A 24,898-nucleotide genomic window follows, 5' to 3' on the forward strand; every position below is an offset into this window, starting at 1 on the left:
GATCATGTGTTGCCCAGCTATGCAACACAAGAGGGGGGGTGAATTGGGTTTCTAAAAAATTTTAAGCCCAACAAGTTACTTATGAAGAACAAAACAAAGACTTTAATTCAATATTAATTCCCTAAGGCAGGAATGCAAGAATATAATAAAGAAATAAAGTGAAGAGATAAAGCACACCACAAACACAATGATTTATAGTGGTTCGGTGCTAACCTTGCACCTACATCCACTCCCCAAGATCCTACTTGGAATTTCAATCCACTATCCTTTGTATTCAACCCGAATACAAAACGTCGGAAACTCTGACACTAGCTATCCCAAGCTAGATCACTTGTTTCTCGGGTACAAGTAAACCCAAAATACTCCAATTTCAGGTTCGGATCAACCTTTCCTTGTTTTGGAAATCCTCCAAAAATAAGAACAAAAACTCACAAAGAGTAAGAAAATTTAGAGCACAAATTAATACAATAACAGCTCCTTAAATGAGCGAATATAACAATAAAAGCTTTACTCAAATGAAGAACCCCTTTTTCGGATTTTCTCAAAGTGGATGAACGCTTGAATGCTTGAGAAGAGGTTGATTGTTGATTGAAGATCTCTTGAAAGCTTTAAACGATCTCTAGATCAAGGTTGAAACAATAGGCGTGAAGAATTCTCTCCTTGAAAGATCTTGCTTTTCTCTTTCACAATCTCTCTGGTATATTGTGGATCCTCTCTCTTTTTCTTTTTGGATTTTTCGTTGATCTCAGGCTTTTTCTTGCAAATTTCGGATCCTTTCTTCTATTCTTCTCTTCTTTTGATTTCACGTTTGATCCGCTATTTAATCTGCAATTTCTTTCACCATTTAAAGCATTTTGTAGCATTAGAAGCAAGAGAAAATAATTTAGGTAGATAAAGAGCCGTTAGAGGATTTTTAGGAAGCATAAATGGCAATTAAAATGGGCAAAAAAATAGCCGTTGCTGACATTTCCCGTCGCAGGGGTCGACTCATGAGTCGACTCATGCTTCAGGGGTCGACTCATGAGTCGACCTCTGTTGCAAAAACCAGAGAATGCGTTTCTGAAATTTTGGCTCAAATTAGCAGAGGTCGACTCATGAGTCGACTCATGCCTTGTGGGTCGACTCATGAGTCGACTCACAGGTCGTGCCAAGCCAGAAAACTAGCGTGCCAAGGAGAATTTTTGCGTGCCAATCAGCTCACAGTGCCATGAGTTGACTCATGAGTCGACTCATGCACTTCAAACCTTCATAACTTCAAAAATATAAGTCCAAACATAATGAAATTTTCACTAATAGATTTCAAATCATTTGTTCTACCAAATGGTACTATCAAATCAGGATTTTAGTGAAATTATGATTTTGCCCTTGAAGAGCATAAGGACTTTTTCATTTTAAAATTATTTGTATCCCTTCAATCTGCTTTGTAATCATCAAAATCAATCTAGGAGCAACAATCTCCCCCTTTTTGATGATGACAAAACATTTGAACAAAAATATTTATGTTAATGCATTAATTTCAAAAGAATCCATTATAGGTGTATATGCTTGAAAAGAGTATGATTCTTTTGGCATGTAATATAAATGCAAAAATAGTTTGTCCATTTTCTTAAAGATTTGAAAAGGATATTAGATCATTTTGAGTTCAAGATATATCAGAGCAAGAGAAGAGAAATAAATTTTGCAATGTATCAGAGCAAGAAAAATAATTTTTTTTTTTTACAATGTTATCAGAAAAGATTTTACAATGTATCGGAGTAAAAAAATTTTATAATATATCAGAGAAAATTTCACACTGTATTAGAGCAAATGTCAGAGAAAATTTCACACTGTATCAGAGCAAATGTTATAATATATCAGAGAAACTTTCTCACTGTATCAGATCAAATGTTATAATTTATCAGAGAAACCTTCACACTGTATCGGATTAAATTTTATCATGTATCAGAGCAAGTTAAAAGAAATTGTAGGGTGTATCAGAGTAAAACAAATTTCTTAAGATGTATCAAGGTGAATAAAATTTCAAAAGATGTATCAGAGCAAGTTTGAATTTTGAAATATATCAGAGCATATAAAAAAAATACTTATTTGCATTGTACTTATGAGTTTGCTTTTGATGGATGACTTTTTGTTTAAGTTCTGTCTGATACCAAATTTCGATACCAAATTTCTCAAAGTTTTGTTTAATCTTTCAATCCTTGTTTTTGTTTAATTTCTCCAATATTTATTTAATTTCTCCAATATTTGTTTTAATCTTCCAATCTTTGTTTTTGTTTAATTTCTCCCCCTTTTTCTCATAATTTAGGGTTTTGCTTTTTGTCTAATTTCAATTTTTGTTTTTGTTTAATTTCTCCCCTTTTTGACATCATCAAACATAGTTAACTCTTCCTTTTTCTGAAATATTCTTTAATTTCTTCCTCTTTAGAGTTTTTCACAGATGTTTGCTCCCCCTTAATATAGCAATTATCAACAGCAAACAACAACAAGGAGAAGACAATATTTCAACAAGAAGAAAATATATAACCAAAATATGATCATTACAAAGAGGTAGAAATATAGGTAAAAGATGATTCCATTAATATCATAATTGTTTCAATACATTATTCTTAAAAATAAAATTCAACCAGCTAATTGTCAATACATGGCCCCAAGGTATAGATCCTAGAACAAGATACTAACTCCTAGGACCTAGTAAAGATCAAGATAAGTCAATGATCGGAGTCATCAGATATAGGGTGAGGAGATGATGGATCAGAAGTGCGTCCTCTACCCTGTCTGCCTCTGCCACGAGCAGGAGAGCGAGATGAACTGGGTGGCTGAGAATGCTGAGATGCTAGGGCTGATACCATGAGTCTGATAGAATCAAGTACGTTCAGTGCTCTGGAAACAGATTGAAGTAGAGCAGTGAACTGGGTGGTAGCATGCTCACTCGATCCTCGGATCTCTTTCCTCAGTAATTCATATCCACCTTCTAGTGCTCCTCTGAGCCTGCCAGCCTCTGCAGTGAGGTCTGTGACCTCAATAGTAGACTCCTGTGGCTGGGGATGGGCCAATGCAAGGACTTGCCCCTGCAAGTCAAGAACTCTGCCAGTCAGTCTCCAGACTGTGTCCTCAAGCTGCTGGATCCTGATGGACTGATCTGAAATCATTTGAAACACAGTGGAGATGTGGGGAGTAATGGTCTGATCAGAAGAGGTAGCTCCAGGTGCAAAAGAAGTACTACTCCACTGGTTAGACAGCAAAGAAGCCACACGCTGAGATATATGCTCGATCTGATCATCAGCCAGTCTGAACTTTGAATGAGGTGCTCTGCTCTCTGGCTGATACACTGGTGTGGGCATCCTAGTAAACTCAGAAGGGCCAGCCTCAGTATCAGGAATGAACTGGGTATCTGGTGAAGCTGCCCTGAAGTCATGTACAGGAGAAGATGGACCTTCTTCTTCTACTCTGCCTTCAGTTCTGTCTTCAGCTCTTTCCTCAACTCTCTCCTCAGCTCTTTCTTCAGAGCCCTTGATCCAACCACCAACAGTCTTTGTAATTCCCATTCGGTGCAGGCTCTGTTGGTTGAAAGTGTCCACATGTGAGAGCTTGGTAGGTGTCTCCCCCTCACAGCTAACTCCAAACCTCCTAAATACTCTAGTAAGGGCCATACCATAAGGCAAGTGTGCCTTGGATCTGTTCAAAGTTTCTCTCATGGCCTCTATCATAAGTGCAGGGAGGTTTAGGGGGGTCTGAGTGATGATATGAAACATGACACAAACATCTCTGCCAGATAGTAGATCATGCCTACCACTCCTAGGAAAGAAGAGTTTTGTTACAATCTGATGCAGGACCCTCATCTCAATGGACAAAATCTTTGCTTCCAATTTGTTTAAATTTCCTGAAAAAGCTTCTCCTAAGATAATTCTGATCCCTTCTTCTTTAATTGGGAGTTCCATATATGAGTATCCTTCACTAGGCAACTGAAGTATTTCTCCCAATATCCTAGAATCCAAGCATATGTCAATCCCCTTGACTGTTGAAGTCACTGACCTGTTTCCATAATTTAGGTTCTGGTAGAACTCTCTAACTAGATCAACATAGGTGACTTCCTTAAGGGAGCAGTAAAGTTTCCATCCTTGATTTTTGATCTTGGTAGCAAAAGTAAAGCCTTCTTTCTCAAAGAATCGAAAATCTATATTTTTCCCGGTTTCTACTTTTCTATCAGAAAGAGGATTTACACTGGGGCTTATGGAGGATTGAGAGAGACCTTGAGCAGGTACTGAAACTGGATCGGGAACACTGGAAGACTGAGCATGCCTTTTCTTTCGGACAAATTCCTCAGGCTCACGGATTGATTTCCTTCTTTGGGGAAGTTTCATCTTTGGAGCCATATCCAATAAAGTAGCAGACAAGAAGACTTGAATTGAGTGGAGGAGAGATCACAAGAGAGTAAAGAGGAATTTTAGTGGAGAAAAGAAGTGGATTTTGGAAGTTCGGTGAAGTGCTAGGGCACGTTCAAACTGCGCCAAGCAAAGCGAGAAAGCACAGAAAATCCTTTTGAAGGAGGCGATTTTTGGTGGAGAGGAGGAGGGAGAATTGCCTCAGAATTGATCCTTGGATTTGGAGCAAGAAGAGTTGGAGAAGACGGCTTTTGGAAGAAGAACGATGGGAAGATGAGTCGTCTCACAAACAGTAACCCTTATAAAAACAATGAACCCGTTGAAAGTTGGTGGGATTTACAAGTTTGCCATTGAGTCGACTCATGGGGGTCGACTCATGAAGTTCAGAAATTCAGGAAAAATGCAAATAAATTCCAAAAAAATTCAAAATTTTGGGAGAAGGAATTTTGCTCAATGATAAGTTTTTAGAGTGATAAATCTGAGCTTTTGGGACCAGGATGGATGTTGAAAATTGAGCTCTAATCAATTCTTTGAAAATTGAGAAATTTTAGACAAATGGATCTAGAATTCCTAGATTTCTCCTAATTTCACAGAATCTATCCTCACTAAGGGCCTTTGTAAAGATATCGGCTAATTGATTTTCAGTGCAAACATATTCAAGAATTATATTTTTGTTTTGAACATGTTCTCTTATGAAATGATGTCTTATTTCAATATGTTTAGATCTTGAGTGTTGAATTGGATTTTTAGATAGATTTATGGCACTTGTATTATCACATTTATTGGTGTTTCATTAAGTTTGATTCCAAAATCTTCGAGTTGTTGCTTAATCCACAAGATTTGAGCACAACAACTTCCGGCTGCAATGTATTCGGCCTCAGCCGTAGACAGTGCCACCGAATTTTGTTTCTTGCTAAACCATGAGATTAGGTTTACTCCAAGAAATTGGCAAGTTCCACTTGTGCTTTTTCTATCTAATTTACATCCAGCAAAATCAGCATCTGAATATCCTAACAAATTAATTTGTGAGTCCTTAGAGTACCATAACCCTATAGTTTGTGTACCATTTAAGTATCTAAGGATTCTTTTAACAGCATTCAAATGAGATTCCTTAGGATTAGATTGATATCTTGCACATAAGCAAACACTAAACATGATATCAGGCCTACTTGCAGTTAAATACAATAATGAGCCAATTATACCTCTGTAGTATTTTAAGTCTACGCTTTTACCTTCATCATCCTTGTCAAGCTTACTTGAGGGACTCATTGGTGTGCCAATTGGTTTGCAGTTCTCCATTCCAAATCTTTTGAGTAGTTCCTTGGTGTACTTGCTTTGGGTGATGGAGATTCCCTCTTTTGATTGTTTGATTTGGAGTCCGAGGAAGAAGGTGAGTTCTCCCATCATGCTCATCTCGAACTCTCCCTGCATAAGCTTAGCAAAGTCTTGACAAAGGGATTCATTAGTAGACCCAAAAATTATGTCATCAACGTAAATTTGTATAATTAGCATATCATTTTGGTTTCTTTTAATAAATAGGGTTGTATCTACATTGCCTCTTGAGAAACCATTATTTAGTAGAAATTTGCTTAGCCTTTCATACCATGCTCTAGGTGCTTGTTTTAGACCATATAAAGCTTTATTTAATCTAAAGACATGATTGGGAAAAGCATGATTTTCAAATCCAGGGGGTTGTTCTACATATACTTCTTCAGAGATATATCCATTTAAAAATGCACTTTTAACATCCATTTGAAATAGTTTGAATTTCATAAAGCAAGCATAAGCAAGTAGAAGTCTAATGGCTTCTAATCTAGCAACAGGTGCAAAGGTTTCATCAAAATCAATTCCTTCTTCTTGATTATATCCCTTAGCAACCAGTCTTGCTTTATTTCTAATTACATTTCTATGCTCATCTAATTTGTTTCTAAAGACCCATTTTGTTCCAATTATTGAATAATCTTTATGTCTTGATACTAAGGTCCAAACATTATTTCTTTCAAATTGATTAAGTTCTCTTGCATAGCATTAATCCAGTTATGATCATTTTCAGCTTCTTCAAAAGTTTTAGGTTCAAGTTGAGATACAAATGCACAATGATTAAGTACATCTCTAAGTGAAGAACGGGTTTTTACCCCATGCATAGGATCACCAATTATTAACTCCTTAGGGTGGTTGTGAACATACCTCCATTCCTTGGGTAAGTCATTTGTACCTTGTAGTTGTTCTTGAATTTCTTCACCTCTTTCATTTTGTTTGTCTTCTTGATCCTTGTCTTCTGGAGTTGCTGAGTCTTTCAGAGTGATCTCCTTCATACCTTCTATTAGTGGATCTGCATCATCAACACCCTCATTCTTCCTTGAAGGAAGATCGTTAGATTCATCAAAGACAACATGTATGGACTCCTCAACTACTAAAGTTCTTTTGTTGAAAACTCTAAATGTTTACTAGTGGAGGAGTAACCTAGAAAGATTGCTTCATCTGATTTTGCATCAAATTTACCAAGTTTTTCTTTGCCATTATTTAATACAAAACATCGACAACCAAAAACATGAAAATATGCAATATTTGGTTTTCTTCCTTTCCAAAGTTCATAGGGGGTTTTCTTTAAAAATTGTCTAATTAAAGCACGATTTAAAATGTAACATGCTGTGTTAATAGCTTCTGCCCAAAAATATCTTGGAAGGTTGCTTTCACAAAGCATGGTACGGGCCATTTCTTCTAAGGTTCTGTTTTTTCTTTCTACTACCCCATTCTGTTGGGGTGTCCTAGGAGCAGAGAAGTTATGGCCAATTCCATTTTCATCACAAAAATTTTCAAAGTCATAATTTTCAAATTCTGTTCCATGATCACTTCTAATATTTTGAATTGAAAACCCTTTTTCATTAGTGACTTTTCGATGAAATTTAGTGAAAATTTGAAAAGTTTCATTTTTGTGAGCTAAAAAGAAAACCCAAGTAAAACGAGAGTAATCATCAATTATTACAAATCCATATCGTTTTCCTCCTAGACTAGTGGTTCTAGTTGGTCCAAATAAATCCATATGTAAGAGCTCTAAAGGTCTAGAAGTTGAAACAGTGTTTTTGGATTTAAATGATACTCTAGTTTGTTTACCTAATTGGCATGCATCACAAATTCTATCCTTTTCAAAATTCAGTTTTGGCAAACCGAGAACTAAATCCTTTTTAATTAATTTTGAGAGAGAATGCATGCTAATGTGTGCAAGTCTACGATGCCACAGCCAACTAGTCTCATTTATTTTAGCACTTAAGGAAACTAGGCATTGCATGTCTAATTTAGTTAAATCATTCAAGTCTACCATATAAACATTGCCATGCCTATGTCCTATAAATTTAATGCCATCGTTAATAGGACTCGTCACAATGCAAACAGATGATTCAAAACTTACTTTATATCCTTTATCACAGAATTGACTAATGCTAAGTAAGTTATGCTTTAAACCTTTAACTAATAAAATATTCTCAATGTATTTGGAGGGAGTGATACCAATGTTACCTATCCCGATGATCTTTCCTTTGCCATTATCTCCAAAGGTGACCATCCCTCCATCCTTAGCATCAAGCGTGATGAATTGTGATTCATCACCAGTCATGTGTCTCGAGCATCCGCTGTCAAGATACCATTTCCTGTTTCCTTCTTGGGATGCTAGACACACCTGCAAGCAAAGGTCACGTTTCTGTCTTAGGTACCCAAGCTTTCTTGGGTCCTTTCAGGTTAGTCAGAATGGTTCCTTTTGGAACCCATATTTTCTTTGTGTTTGCATATTTGTTAATAAGACATGTGTATGATTTATGTCCTATTCTTCCACATTTAAAACAAGTAATATTTGTAGACTTGTTACTTGAATAATTTACATAAATATCCTTCAGAAATTTTTGTTTCTTCAGGGGTTTATAACCAAGTCCAGCCTTATCATATATAGCTTTCTGATTTTCAAGGATCATATTTAGTTTGTTTGAACTTAAGGTGAACTTATCTACTATAGATTTCAGCTTGTTCATTTCATCCTTTAAGTTTTGATTTTCTTGAATCAAGGTGAATTTTTCAATTGAAAGATTTTCAGCTTGTTTCACTAAGGACTGATTTTCCAATTTCAGCTCTTTGTTTTTCTTCCCTAGTTTCTTTAATTCATCAATTGAATCATAGAATGCTTCATGCAATTCTTCAAAAGTAAATTCACTAATGGATTCAGAAGTTACCTCATTTTCATGTGCCATCAGGCACAGGTTGGCTTGTTCTGTTGAGGTTTCCTCGTCGGAGCTTGACTCATCACTCGCACTCCAGGTCGCCATCATTGCCTTCTTTCTGAACTTCTTTGGACCTTTCTTCAATTGTGGACATTCGGATCTGAAATATCCTGGCTTCTTGCACTCGTAGCATATAGGGGGTTGATCTTTCTCCTTTTCTTTGCTTTGATCCCCTTTTGTGAATTTCTTTCTCATCCCCTGTTTCCTTTTTCTTAGAAACTTCTTAAATTTTCGGGTGATGAGAGCCATCTCTTCATCCTGATCTTCATCTTCAGAGTCATCCATTTCATAATCAGGCGAAGTTGTGGATTTGAGGGCAATGGTTCTTTTTCTTTTGACTTCATCCTCTTGATGTTGCTTCATGCTAAGTTCATGAGTCATCAAGGATCCAAGAAGCTCTTCTAGAGGTAGAGTGTTCAAGTCCTTTGCTTCTTGGATGGCAGTCACCTTGGCTTCCCAAGTTTTTGGCAGTGACCTAAGAATCTTCCTTACAAGTTCACTGTTAGTATAAGATTTGCCAAGACTCTTTAAACCATTGATTATATCAGTAAAACGAGTAAACATAGCAGTTATGGACTCATCATGCTCTATTTTGAACAATTCATATTTATGTACAAGCATGTTTATTTTAGACTCTTTTACTTGATTTGTTCCCTCATGGGTGACTTCTAACCTATTCCATATTTCTTTAGCAGATGCACAAGTAGAAATGCGATTAAATTCACTTGCATCTAGTGCACAATAAAGAACATTCATGGCTTTGGCATTTAATTGTGCCAATTTCTTGTCAACCTCATCCCATTTTTTCTCGGGTTTGGTTGACTCCTCACCATCTATAATCTTGGTGGGTGTGTGAGGACCATTCACTATGATACTCCACATATCATAGTCGAGTGCTTGTATAAAAATCTTCATCCGAGCTTTCCAATAGGTGTAATTAGACCCATTGAAAAGTGGAGGTCGGTTTGTTGATTGCCCCTCGGCTAGAGAAGTTCCAACATGGGTTGCCATAGATCTTTGGCTCTTTGATTGTTAGATCAAAGAAGGGCTAGAGCACCAGCTCTGATACCACTTGTTGCCCAGCTATGCAACCCAAGAGGGGGGGTGAATTGGGTTTCTAAAAATTTTAAGCCCAACAGATTACTTATGAAGAACAAAACAAAGACTTTAATTCAATATTAATTCTCTAAGGCAGGAATGCAAGAATATAATAAAGAAATAAAGTGAAGAGATAAAGCACACCACAAACACAAGGATTTATAGTGGTTCGGTGCTAACCTTGCACCTACATCCACTCCCCAAGATCCTACTTGGAATTTCAATCCACTATCCTTTGTATTCAACCCGAATACAAAACGTCGGAAACTCCGACACTAGCTATCCAAGCTAGATCACTTATTTCTCGGGTACAAGTAAACCCAAACACTCCAATTTCAGGTTCGGATCAACCTTTCCTTGTTTTGGAAATCCTCCAAAAACAAGAACAAAAACTCACAAAGAGTTAGAAAATTTAGAGCACAAATTAATACAATAACAGCTCCTTAAATGAGCGAATATAACAATAAAAGCTTTACTCAAATGAAGAACCCCTTTTTCGGATTTTCTCAAAGTGGATGAACGCTTGAATGCTTGAGAAGAAGTTGATTGAAGATCTCTTGAAAGCTTTGAACGATCTCTAGATCAAGGTTGAAACAATAGGCGTGAAGAATTCTCTCCTTGAAAGATCTTGCTTTTCTCTTTCACAATCTCTCTGGTATAATGTGGATCCTCTCTCTTTTTTTTTTGGATTTTTCGTTGATCTCAGGCTTTTTCTTACAAATTTCGGATCCTTTCTTCTATTCTTCTCTTCTTTTGATTTCACGTTTGATCGCTATTTAATCTGCAATTTCTTTCACCATTTAAAGCATTTTGTAGCATTAGAAGCAAGAGAAAACAATTTAGGTAGATAAAGAGCCGTTAGAGAATTTTTAGGAAGCATAAATGGCAATTAAAACGGGCAAAAAAATAGCCGTTACTGACATTTCCCGTCGCAGGGGTCGACTCATGAGTCGACTCATGCTTCAGGGGTCGACTCATGAGTCGACCTCTGTTGCAAAAACCAGAGAATGCGTTTCTGGAAATTCTTGGCTCAAATTAGCAGGGGTCGACTCATGAGTCGACTCATGCCTTGTGGGTCGACTCATGAGTCGACTCACAGGTCGTGCCAAGCCAGAAAACTAGCGTGCCAAGGAGAATTTTTGCGTGCCAATCAGCTCACAGTGCCATGAGTTGACTCATGAGTCGACTCATGCACTTCAAACCTTCATAACTTCAAAAATATAAGTCCAAACATAATAAAATTTTCACCAATAGATTTCAAATCATTTGTTCTACCAAATGGTACTATCAAATCAGGATTTTAGTGAAATTACAATTTTGCCCTTGAAGAGCATAAGGACTTTTTCATTTTATAATTATTTGTATCCCTTCAATCTGCTTTGTAATCATCAAAATCAATCTAGGAGCAACACCTTAAGGTACTAGGAATAGGACTCTCTATGTTTGAATCAAATCTAAACTCCGTCACATACAAGGATTCCTAATCCAAGTAGGAGAGGCACTAACTTGCACCTCCCTTTATTGTGCAACATGCCCAAAGGAAGGGGGCTATTTCCAGCCCCTCCTCAGCCACCTTGGTCAGCTCACATGGTTAGAGAATAGCTGGGACATGTGGCTAAGTGGACCAAATCAGTTTTAGTTCAGATTTGGATCAATTTGAATCTAATTTGAACCCGATTCAAATCAATTTTCAAAAGGTTGCTGATCCTAATCCAATTAGAATTCTTATGCAAATCCAACTTGATAAATTAATCCAATCAAGCCTTAATAAAATTAAATCCAATTAAATTAGATCTGATCTAAAATAATTAGGACTCAAATTGAATCTCTCATAATTGCTTGGATTATTGATTTGATTTAATTCATCTCCAGAATCAAATCCGTACCTCATGCACAGTGCTAACTGAACATAATCAATGTTTAATTCTATATGACCTTCTACTTAATTTTTAATTAAGTTAATCTATGTGTTCAATCAAGTCTCATATTTTCAAATTAAACACATAAATATTCGGTCAATTCTTTTCTATATTGTTTGACTTTTGTGCTCGACTCCATAGGTTCAAACACTAAGCCGGTAGTATAGAAACTTCTTCCTATACTAATCGAAGTGACCATTTAGCAATGATACCCGATATTTAGATATGTCAAATATTTATAAAGTAATATTCAAGAACCTCGACATATGGTTACCATATAATTCATCCCTTTGATCCTAATGCTCAAGGTGATCTAAGATTTAGCTGTCAACCTTGAAACAGTCATCCACATCATATTTCAATCTTTCAAATCCATCACATGGATAATCCTGGCCAAAATTTTACTAAATTGAAATACAATAATACATTAACTCTAATAATTTAGAGGGATCAATCTCATCTTGATCTACACAAAGACTTCGCAAGTACTTGACTATACCCAGTAGTCTTCTGTCACTATATTAGAAATGCAAGTGGTCCGATACTAAAGCTAGTGAGTTGCTTGCAAATCACTATGGTGATCTCAGATCTGAGGGACACTTATGCCCATACGTTTCACGAGCTGCTCTTGATAGTAGAGTACTCAATAGATGAGTCATTTATTTAGTGACAATGTACTCTTACATCTCACCTGTATGTTATACTAGTATCTCCATACTCTTTGGTTATGTAGATAACCAATCTATATTAGCACACAACAACCTACACTCGATAAACGTCATCATCCTATTAGTGATGTATCATTTTATCGTGAATATATTTAAGAACTATTCGACAAATCCTTCTTTATCGATCATAATATAGTTTTAAAGATTTCATCACAATATAAGAGTTCTAATAACGAAGATATACACCTTATGATGAAAAAATCAAAATAACTTTGTTCATTGATCAATAATTTATATACAAAATCTAATTATTTACAACAAGTCAATTGACTTTAGGATATAATTTCTAACAACTCTCACTTGGACTAAAGCCAATCGAAGTAGTATCTTATACCCATCTTCTACTTATGATCATTGAACTCTTTGATCCTAAGAGCTTTAGTGAAGGGGTCAGGTAGGTTCTCTTTTCCGTCAATCTTTTCTATCTCGACGTCATCTCGAGCCATAATTTCATGGACAAGATGATAGTGTCGTAGAATGTATTTGGTTCTGTGGTGGGATTTGGGCTCCTTTGCTTGTGCTATGGCTCTAGTACTATCTCAATATAGTAAAACTGGACCATCAATAGAGGGAACCACTCCATGTTTAGTGATGAACTTCTTCAACCAAATAGTCTCCTTTGCAGCATCAGATGCCGTAACATATTCTGCTTTATATATTGAGTCAGCCACCATATGTTGCTTGAAACTCTTCCAGCAAATTGCTTCTTCGTTCATAGTGAACACGTAGCCCAACATGCTTTTGCTATCATCATGATCTGACTGAAAATTAAAATCAGTATATCCCATAAGTTTCAAATCAGTATCTCCATAGATAAGCTATTGGTCTTTAGTATTTCTCAAATACTTAAGAATTATCTTCACAATCTTTCAATGGTTCTCTTCAAGATCAAACTGGTACCTACTCACTACTTCAAGTGAATAGGCTACTTCCAGTCTCGTACATGTCATGGTGTACAGGATAGATCCCATTACTGAGGCATATAGGATTCTACTCATACGCTCTCTCTTCTGAGGAATTGTCAGACAATCCTTCTTGGAGAAAATTTTTTTGGCCTATCGATAGATAGCTCTTTTTGAAATTCTCCATGCTGAACTATTTCAGCATGGTATCGATGTACGTGAATTGAGACAATCCAAGAAACCTTCTAGATCTATCTCTATAGATCTTCATCCCTAGGATGTAGGATGCTTCTCCCAAATTCTTCATGAAAAACTGTGATGGTAGCCACAACTTTATACTTTGCAAAGCTGAAATATCATTTTCTATTAACAGTATGTCATTTACATACAGTACAAGGAAGATGACTACAAAATCGTTAGCCCTCTTACAGACACAAGGTTCTTCTCCATTTCTAACGAAGCCATACATTTTGATCGTCTTATCAAAATGTATATTCCAGCTCCTAGATACTTACTTCAGTCCATAAATGGACCTATTTAGCTTGCATACTTTAGATTTATCTAAGGATATGAACCCTTCAGATTGTATCATGTACACCTTTTCTTTCAGCTCCCCATTAAGGAAAGTGATTTTGACATTCATTTGTCAGATTTCAAAATCTAAGTATACTACTATTGCAAGCATGATCCGGATAGACTTGAGCATTGCCACAGGAGAGAACTTCTCATCATAATCAATATCATAATGCTGATGGTATTCTTTGGTAATTAGATGAGCTTTATAGGTCTCCACCTTCCCGTCTGCTCCTCTTTTCTTCTTGAAAATCTATTTACACCCTATAAGTTTAATCCCTTCAGATGGATCAACTAGTATCCATACATCATTGATCTCTATGGACTCCATCTCAGATTTTGTGACATCAAGCCATTTCTGGGAGTCAAACCTTTGCATAGCATCCATGTAGGTGATCAGATCCTCGTTGTTTTCATTTAGTTTGACAGGATCACCATCCAGGATCATGAAACTATAGTATCTATCTAGTTGATGCAATATTCTATTGGATCTTCTTAATGGTGCCTCTATAGGCTCTAGATTTGATTCTCCAATCAAATCTGATTCTATATGTGTCAGTATTTCTAACATACAAACTTTATTAAGTTCAATTTTAATGGCATTAGTTTCTTCTCCAAGAAACTCTTTTTTCAAAAAGATTGTCTTGTTGTTGACGAACATCTTTTGTTCTTCAGCAAGATAGAAGTAATACCCTTTAGTTTCCATTGGGTATCCTATAAATAAATATTTATCAGATCTAGGTCCAAATTTGTCTGTTTTTAAATGTTTGACATAAGCCGAACATCTCCAAACCCTAAGGTGTGAGAGCATTGGCTTACACCCTGACTATATCTCATATGGTGTTTTATTTACTGAACTGCTCGAGACCTTATTAAGTATGTAGCATGCAGTTTCAAGAGTATATTCCTAAAAAGAGATTGACAAAGTAGCAAAGTCTATCATGGATCGAATCATGTCTAGCAGTATTCGATTTCTCCTTTCTGACACCTCATTATGTTGTGGGATTTCAGGAGGAGTCTATTATGAGAGAATCCCATTCTCTTCTAGATATATCAGAAAATTACTAGTAAGGTATTCACTTTCTTGATCTGATCGAAGAGTTTTACTCTTTTCAATCTATTTTTTTACTTCACTATGAAATCATTTGAACATTTTAAATGATTCAGATTTGTGCTTCATAAGGTAGACATACTCATACCTTGATAGGTAATCAGTAAATATGATGAAGTAATAATATCCTCCTCTGGCACCTATGTTCATAGGTCCACATACATCGCTATGTACTAGGCCCAGAACATCACTGGCTTGCTCACCTTTTTTTTTAAAAGGTGACTTGGTCATTTTATCAAGAAGATAGGATTCACAGATTGTAATAATTCATAATCATTAATTTCAAGGACACCCTCCTTGATTAACCTATCTATCTTGTTCTTGTTCACATGACCCAACCTATAATACCAAAGATGAGAATTGTTGATATTATCTAACCTAGGGTGCTTGTTCAATGTGTATATTACACTAATAGGCTGTAATAGTAAGTATATACTATTTTCAATTATCTTCACATGATTTTAGTATCATTCATAATGATATTATAAAAATCATCTTTTATTAAAAATTTAAAATCGAGTTTGGCCAAATAGCCTATAGAGATGACATTCATCATAAAAGAAGGATAATAATGACACTCATCTAACATAACACTACTAGACTCGAAAATAAGTTGCATAGTTCCTAAGGCTAAAACTGAAATAAAACTTCCATCTCCAACATTCAAGAACTGCTTGCCTTCTCTAAATTTTTTACTGATCTATAGTTTCTACAATGAATTACAAATATTAATTGGACCTTCAGTATCCAATACCCAGGTAGTAGTATCACAGATAGAGAAATTATAAGGAGTTATCATATAAGTACCTCATGGAGCAACAGATTGCTTGCTTCTCTTGTTCTTTGGCTTGTTTGGATCAAGAGAAGCTATATATGTAGGATAGTTCTTCTTTCAATGATCCAGCTTCTTGCAGAAGAAGCATTCTATCTGGCTCTTATCAACCTTCGACTTCTTGCTTTGCTTTAGCTTTAGATCGATGGTACGAACCTTTTGCACCTTCTTCTTCTTTTCTCTTGAAGAAACGACGGCCTGCAGATGATTCTCCCATGACATGCATCGGCTCCTTTTGGAGTTGATGGTTCTTCTTGAATGTCTACAGCAACTCTACCAAACCATGGTAGTTCACTACAGGCTTGATCATTCTATAATGACTTAAGAAGGATAGATAGGACTTCGATAGTGAGTTAAGGATAGCATCCTTATCCAATTGTTCATGCAATAGAAAGTCAAGTTTGTTCAAGCATTCAATCTGCTTGATCATATACAATACATGATCTGTGATTGATGCTCCTTCTCGCATATGGCATGGAACACAGTGCAAGAGATCTTATGTCTCTCAGTATTCTCAGGGGTACCGAAGGACTGATTTAACAATTGAATCATCTTCTCAGGTTGCACATCCTCAAACTTATAGCTAAGTTTGTCATTATAGTTATCCTCATGATGCAATGCACTGTAGTGCGGTCATTAAGCCACTTCATATAAGTGTCTCTCACAGCACGGGGTGCATTGGCAGTAGGTTCTTCGAGTGCGGGATCCATAAGCATGTACAGGAGCCTTTCATTCTTTAGGATGATTTTTAGTTTTCGATACCAGCTATCGAAATTTGGTCTGATAAGCTTGTCGCTGTTCAATAGCGATTGGAATGATAATATGTGAGCCATAGCTGAAAAAAAACCAAAACTCTATTAGTATATAAATTATTTTAATCTTAAAGATATAGACTTTAGTCTAAAGGTCCTTCCACTATTTTATATGAATTGGTAGTCTCTACCTTTAATTCAAAGAATTACATTAATCCCTTAATGGGTATCAAAATCCACACAGACTGCATTCGGGCCTGAGTGTAGCTCGGCTATTCTTAGTGCATCCATAGATAGGTGCTGTTGAGTTCTGAAGGTACAGTAGAAGGGTTAGGTGTTTAAAATTTTTATTCAAAACACCTGATGCTCCGATAACTCTAATGCCCAGAAATCTTTGACTATAATAATCAAAGCATAATTAAATTAAAATTGGATAAGAAGAATACCTGTAGCACTAATCTAATTTTTATGAGACATCCAAGTGTCCTCCAATGGTGATCCACATAGAAATTAGACCAAAGACAGTGCTTTTCTTTCACCTTGCTTCAAAAATTCTAGCCCCTAGAACTTGACTAGCCCTGTATCAATTAGGTTTCTTTAAGAACCTGACTCGACCCTCTCAAAACTTTCTCTAGACTTCTAAATCTCCTTCTTTAGGACCTTCCCAACCCTTGTTTGGATCAGATAATGCTTTGTCTTAAATCTCAAAGCCTTGTCCTAAAACTAAGATAGGTTGTAAGAAAAAAGAGAGAGCGATAGAGAGAAATTAGAAAGGTTTTCTGAATTGCCTCGGACACCTAGCACTCAAGCCCTTTTACAGCCATTAGAGGGATGCTAAAAAAGAAGGACACACCTCATCCAAGAGGCATATCTAATCTGAATATCAGAGATAAGAGTTTCTTCAAGCAGAAGGACTCTTATCAATGATACGTCGATTAGCACCTTCACCTACGCACACGTCTAGAGAAGGCATGTTTTTGCATCCCTTCTCAAATTAAAAAAATCTTCAAAATTTCATGTGGATAAAGGATTCAATCCTAATCTTTGATCACCTAATAAGGAGAACAAATAATCCTTTTTTGCACCAAGAATCCTCCATAATTTGGACTCTTCATATGTGGGGTTAAAATGAGATGTGACAACCCAATTTGGGCTGTTTCAAAGTGGAATGACTAAAGCCAAATGCCCACCAAATTGAGCTAGCTAATTAGCAAGGTATAAGATCAAATTGATCTCCAAAGGAGCAAGGGTTTCCACACATGCTAGCATGCTTACCAGGAATCCTGATTAAATCCAAAATTCTAATCAACCTTATTAAAAAAGTCTTTGACCAATTTTTATATGTGTGTGACCCATTGGATTCTATATCTAGCCAGCAGTAGGTCTGAGTACAACTTAATCAAATTTGATTAGATTTCAATCTAACCGATTTAGGTCCAATCGAGCTAACCCGAGTTTAACAATTAGAATCCTTTCTAATTGACGATCGAATTAAACTCTTTAATTTGATCAAACCTACAAGTCAAGATTGATATCTAGCAATGTATCATGACTATTCAAAAGATATAAAATTTAATAAAAATATCAAATATATCTTTTAGTGATAAGTTACCGTGCAATTCAATCCTTCGATCATCTCTGCACCCAAAATATATTCATAAGTATAAAATTATGTCCAACTCAAACACATATTCATATTAATTCTTTATTAACCAATGATAACTCTAATGATGAAGTATTAGAAACCCTTTCTAATCTCCTTTCTATTTTTGGCCAAAAGACTTTTTCTGAGTCATCTAGAGATGAGAATACATAGGATACGATCTCCTCTTACTAGGAGTGATCGATTCCATATTGACCTACTCATAACCTTCATACATACTCCACCATATCTAGAACATTCTGTATATATCTTAATACTATGCCTTGGTATGAACAAAACTATGGGTTCATGTGCATAAGATTTTATGGTAATCTCAGATCTAAGGATCACTTACACAACTCTCACTAAGAGAATCATCTTTGATATGCAAGTAAGGCTTCCATAGGATGTTCTCTTTCACCGAGTCAATTCAATGGACTCATTTTCAAATGAGCACCCACATCCTTGTATTAGTATCCTATACACAAGTGGCTAGTGAGATCTACCATCCTCTTCATCGAGCATACATAAGATGTGTCAGTCTATTCGAAACATTGATCTCTGTTTCAATTCTCATATGATCAAAAATATTTAAGATTAGAGTGTTAAGATTTTAGGTTTTACTAGCATGACCCATTCATATTTCTTAAAACCATTATGCTAATCTTTGGGGTTTATCATAATCTTAGACATAATAAGATACAGCTAAAATGATGAATCAATACGTCATTTGATGATCAAATAATAAATATCAAAATATCATTATATGAGTTGAAAAATTACAAAAAAAAGTTTCATTGCAACATACTTGTAATTGGCTTATAGGGCACTCTTCTTTCAATCTCCCACTTGCACTAAAGCCAATTGCTTTTGTATTTCAATTCTATACAATCTAGATGGCGATCATATAGCTGCTATGGTATGGCCTTAGTGAATGGATTTGCTATATTGTTCTTTGTGTCTATTCGTTCAAGGATAACATCTTATCTCTCTATAATTTTTCGAACAAGGTGGAAGCATCTGAGGATGTGCTTGGATCTTTGAATAGCTTGAATAACAACCCCATTGTTATCACAATAGAGTGGCACCAATCCTTCAATCTTAAAAACAACTCCTAATTTCATGATGAACTTCTTCATCCAGACAACTTCCTTAGAGGCTTCACTAGTAGTGATGTACTCTATCTTAGTGGTTGAGTCAGCTACAGTCTGGTGTTTGAAACTCTTCCAACTCACTGCCCCACCATTTAGGATAAATACGTACCCTGATATTGACTTGCTATCATCTAGATTAGATTGAAAATTAGAATCCGTATATCTCTTTAGTTTCAACTCTGATCCTCCTCTATACATGAGAAAAATATCTTTAGTCCTTCTTAGGTGCTTCAAAATATTTTTCATAGTTTTTTAATAATCCTCCCCTAGATCAGTCTGAAATCTACTAGCTACGCCTAAGGTATAAGCTACATCAGGCCTGGTACATAGCATGACATACATAATTGATCCCACAGCCAAAGCATAAGGGATTTCGTTCATCCTCTTCCTCTCCTCTGGTGTCTTAGGACATATTTTCTTAAAGAGATGTATACCATGACTTGCAAGCAGGTAACCTCTCTTACTTACCTCCATATTAAATCTCTTTAATATGAGATCTATATACTGTGACTGGGATAAGCCTAACATCTTTTTAAATCTATCTCTATAAATTTTTGTACCTAGTATATAGGATGCTTCACCCAAGTCTTTCATAGAAAACTTATTCGATAGTCAAGTCTTGACCGATTGCATTATTGAGATATCATTTTCAATGAGCAGTATGTCATCGACATATAGAATCCAGAAGATAACAGCACTCCTACTTGCCTTCTTATACACATATGATTTATTTTTATTTTTAATAAAACCAAACTCTTTGACTGTCCTATCAAATCGGATGTTCCAGCTCCTCGAAGCCTGCTTCAATCCATGGATAGATTTCTTTAGCTTGCATACTTGATTTGTCCTCCTATTTGAGACAAATCTCTCTGGTTAAGTCATATAGACTTCTTCCTCTAGATTATCATTAAGGAAAGCGATCTTGACATCTATCTGCCAGATCTCATAGTCATAGTATACCACTATAACAAGCAAAATCTTGATGGACTTGAGTATAGATACTGGTGAGAAGGTTTCATCATAGTCAATTTCTTGTCTTTGTCTAAAATCCTTCGCCACCAACCTAACTTTGTAGGTTTCTATTTGGCCATCTGCTCTGATCTTTTTTTTGAAGATCCATTTGCACCCTATTGGGGTCATACTCTCAGGCGCATCAACCAAGGTCCACACTTGGTTGGTGTACATTGAGTCCATCTTAGATTTTATGGCTTCCAGCCATCTATCTGAGTCTCTACTCATGACAGCTTCCAAATAGATCAGTGGATCATCATCTTGAATGATGTTAATTGAATTTTGATTCTCAATGACAAAACTATATCTCAGAGGTACTTAACACACTCTATCTAACCTTCAAAAAGGAGGTGTGTATTGTAGATGTACCTCATTCTTGGGTACTTCTGATTAAGGATCTTTTTATGGTTTAACCATAGGTATTTTTGGATTGGTTTGTAGATTTTGAACTTTCATAAGTTCAATATTCCTTCCACTGCCTCCTTCTTGGATGAATTCATTTTTTAAAAAAGTGGCATGCTTACTAACAAAAATCTTTTGTTCAGTTGAGTGGTAGAAATAGTATCCATTAGTTTCCTTAGGATATCTTATAAACCTACATCTGTCTAATCTAGCACTAAGCTTATGTCCAAAAATATTTTTGACATAAATAAGACAGCCCCAAATCTTAAGATGTTTAAGATTAGTCTTCCTATCCTTCCATATCTCATATGGTGTGCTTGCAATAGATTTTGAAGTTACTCTATTTAATATATATATGCAGCAGTCTCTAGGGCATATCTCCAAAAAGATATTGAGAGATTAGTGAAGCATATTATGGACTGCACCATATCCATCAAAGTACAATTCTTCCTTTCTGCTACACTATTTAACTAGAGTGTATAAAGAGTGATCCATTCAGAGAGAATATCTTTACTTTTAAGATGATCCAGAAATTCACTGGATAAATATTCTCCTCCTCGATTAGATCGAAGAACTTTGATACTTTTTTCAGTTTGTTTCGCGATCATACATTGTTACTCTTTGAACTTATCAAAGGCTTCGAATTTATGTTTCATAAGATATACATATCCAAATTGATAGATCATCTATAAAGGTGATAAAATAGGAGTATCCTCCTTTGGCTTGAGTTATCATCGATTCACATACATCTATATGTACTAGGACTAACAACTCATTTTTTTTTCTCTCCATATCTAGAAAAAGGAGTATTGATCATCTTATTTATGAGATAAGATTCATAAGTTCCCAATGATTCATAATCATACGGGTCAAAGAATTCTTCTTTGTATAACTTATTTTTTCTTGACTTACTAATATGACCAAGACGATAATGCCAGAGATATGTGATATTCACATCTTCTATCTTTCTTTTCATATTTCTTTTAATATAAAAATATTTTTGTTGAGTGCAAGAATTAAAAGATTGTTATCAATATAATCTCTGCCATAAAATTCATTAGGAAAGAAAATGAAATATCTATTTTCCATTAGCCTTATTTCATAACCTTATTTTAATAACAAAGATCTAGAAATAATATTTTTAATGACCTTTGACATGTAATAACAGTCTTTTAATTTTAAAGTTTTACTCAAAGGTAAATCAAGCATACAGGTTTTCACAGTCTCTGCACTAATAGACTCTCCACTTGCGCCATAAAGCTCGAAGTCACCTCTTTTCGGATCTTTGATATTCTGTAATCATTGTAATGAATTATAAATATATGATCTATAGATGATATCCAAAACCCAAGTATCAAAGTTTGAGCCATACAATAAAAAATAGGTTTGTATCATATACACACCTTTTGGTGCTGTACTTGCACCCTGCTTCAATCTTATAAGATAATTCTTGCAATTATTTTTTCAATATCCAAATTTATCACAAATAATTTTTAGAAGAACTTCTTTTGCCTTCTTATTATTACTAACTGATCTAGGATCAGAAATATCCAGAACATCAGAGTTTTTCTTCGGTACGAATCTAATTTGCAAGTTCCTCAACCAATCCACATAGATAGGATCGGTCATCATATTTTTATCTATAGTTTCATATAGTGAAAATAAAGAAGCTATAATATAGATTTAAATCTGTATAAATAAAAAATAATAATATAAGCAGACCACTCATATTTGACATGTATAACTAGATGAGGTCTTTTAACTAGTTATGTCTCTCACTATTTTATCAGATATCATAGCCCTCTCCTATGGTAAATGAAAAATCCTAATCTGATTTCTTTAATGGGGTTGAGATCCTAATTCTTCAATGAAGCCTTGTGGATATCATGACAAACCTCAATGAGTTCAAAGATAGAAAAATCTATCCAATTGCATCTCATACAATTCTCAACCTAATCTTTGTCTCTAAAAATACTCATAGCCTTATGGATATCACAACAGACTATAGTATTTTGTAATTAAGTCAGACCCTTCATTTCTATACAATCATATCTAAAAAATGCTGCCCTTGTGGATATCACAACAAAGCAACATATACACAATATACTGTAAAGCATTTAATATGCACCAAGACAAACCCACATCAATCTCCATAGCAAGCCTTGTGGATATCACAACAAGCCTACTATGATTTTTGATAGGATATTGACTAAGCATGAAAGAAGACATATGTAATGTTCAAAATACTGAGTAACCATTATTCAAGATTCGAACTAATCTAATTGGCCAAAAAAGTGTTAAGATTGGTGGGGGTTCTTCCGTTGTTGTTCTTAGACACCAATAAATTTGATCAAACTAGCAAACGAAACCAATTAAATAACCACTTCACTTGAAACACTCTTTAGATACCAATTAATTAATTAATTTAAGAAATAGATCAGCTTTTGGTTCATAATACTATGACTTAATATGATTTTTATGAGGGCTTTAATGGTCTCATGTACATCCTAATTCAATCAATCAAAATGATGTACTATTATAGTTGTATCTTAACAATCATCATAACTAATCATAGCATCTAATCATATCTCTAAGATATGAAATTATAATCATACAACATGATTATAACATAGCAACTTAAGCATATCAAATGCATGAATCAATAACATGCAGCAATATAAAATATTCTTTTCACAGTTCTTCTTTTTGGGACATCACAGTGGCACCCCTACATGCCATAAAAGTACCCCATGGAATGGGAAGAGAGGGTCATTGAACTCTACTTGCTCTTATGACCAGACAGCTTGGTGATGAATCTCAATTTGAGTACTAAGCTACTAAAAAAGATTCTATACATACAACATATATTTAATATTTAAAACATATCGCTAAGACGTGCTAGGGTTTGGATGTTCAATTGGATTCAACCCTTGACCCAACCTGAACCAAACCAAAAACCCAAGCTTGATCACTATCAAGATAATATTTTAATGTTTGACTATATAGATCAAGATAGGCTCTAATACCTCTATTGGGTTCTGGAGGTACAGCGGAAGGGTTAGGTGTTTAAAATTTTTATTCAAAATATCCGATGCTCTAGTAATCCTAATGCCCAGAAATCTTTGACTACAACAATCAAAGCATAATTAAATTAAAATTAGATAAGAAAAATATCTATAGCACTAATCTAATTTTCATAAGATGTCCAAGTATCCACCCTCCAATGGTGATCCATCAGAAATTAGACTAAAGACAGCGCTCTTCCTTCACCTTGCTTCAAGAGTTCTAGCCTTTAGAACTCGACTAGCCCTGTATCGGTCAGGTTTCTTCAAGAACCTAACTCGATCCTCTTAGAACTTTCTCTAAACTTTTGAATCTCCTTTTTTAGGACCTTCCCAATCCTTGTATGGATCAGATAAGGCTTTGTCTTAAATCTCAAAGCCTTGTCCTAAAACTAAGATAGGTTGTAAGAAAGAAGGGAAAGCAACGGAGAAAAATTGGAAAGGTTTTCTAAATTGCCTCGGATACCTAGCACCCAAGGCCTTTTATAGCCATCGTAGGGACACTAGAAAGGAAGGACATACCTCATCTAAGAGGCTTATCTGATCTGAATATCTAAGATAGGAGTTTCTTCAAGCAAAAAGATTCTTATTAATGATACGTCGATCAGCACCTTCACCTGCACGTGCGTCCAGAGAAGGGATGTTTTCACATCTCTTCTCAAATTAGAAAAATCCTCAAAATTTCACATGGATAGAGGATTCAATCCTAATCTCTGATCACCTAATAAGGAGAGCAAATAATCCTTTTTTGTGCCAAGAGTCCTCCATAATTTGGACTTTTCATATATGGCATTAAAATGAGATGTGACACCCTATGTTGGATTACTTCCAGGTGGCACAACCAGACTCAAATATCCACCAAATTAGGTTAGCTAATTAGCAAAGTATAAGACCAAATTGATCTCCAAAGGAGCAAGAATTTTCACATGTGCTAGCATGCTTATCGGGAACCCTGATTGAATCCAAAATTCTAATCAACCTTATTAAAAGGATCCTTGATTAATTTTTATATATGTGTAATCCATTGGGTTCTACATCAAGCCAGCAGTAGATTTGGATATAAGT

Source organism: Elaeis guineensis, chromosome 7, assembly GCF_000442705.2.
Source record: "Elaeis guineensis isolate ETL-2024a chromosome 7, EG11, whole genome shotgun sequence".
NCBI lineage: Eukaryota > Viridiplantae > Streptophyta > Magnoliopsida > Arecales > Arecaceae > Elaeis > Elaeis guineensis.